The sequence below is a fragment of the Penaeus monodon genome, chromosome 28, assembly GCF_015228065.2.
Source record: "Penaeus monodon isolate SGIC_2016 chromosome 28, NSTDA_Pmon_1, whole genome shotgun sequence".
Classification (NCBI taxonomy): domain Eukaryota; kingdom Metazoa; phylum Arthropoda; class Malacostraca; order Decapoda; family Penaeidae; genus Penaeus; species Penaeus monodon.
This window is the reverse complement of record NC_051413.1, coordinates 25210084-25210463: the sequence shown is the minus strand read 5'-3', so window position 1 is coordinate 25210463 and position 380 is coordinate 25210084. Positions and strand designations below refer to the sequence as shown.

General features: G+C 39.5%; 1 protein-coding gene across 1 annotated transcript in view; it reads right to left on the bottom strand.

Annotated features, from left to right (window-relative positions):
• The window catches only part of LOC119591428 (unconventional myosin ID-like), a gene marked incomplete in the record, with an annotated part of 95009 nt that overhangs the window by 9905 nt on the left and 84724 nt on the right, over positions 1 to 380 (bottom strand).

Genomic DNA, 380 nt, shown 5'->3' with positions numbered 1-380 from the left:
ATTAGCCAAATAAAGATGTTACCAAGCCCTTTACTTATCCACCCTTTACACTCTACCATCTACCTCCCTAATCTACTGGAAGGCAACCTACTTCCCTTATGTGTATTATATTTTGTACTATTTTTTTCTCTCTCTCAAAAACACAGCTATACAGATACAGTACATTTTGAAGTACACAATAGCTAGTATAACTGTTCAGGTTGGTGTACATTTCTATCTGTGCAGGTGAACAGAAGAACATTACTCAAGGCACCTGTTCTGCACCAAGGGTTCTCCAACTATGCTCACCTGGATATTCTATCGTCTCGCCTTCGTTCAATGTCTGATTCCCTCTTCTCTCTCTCCCATTTCTGCTCTTTTCTAACCTTATCTCTTATGCT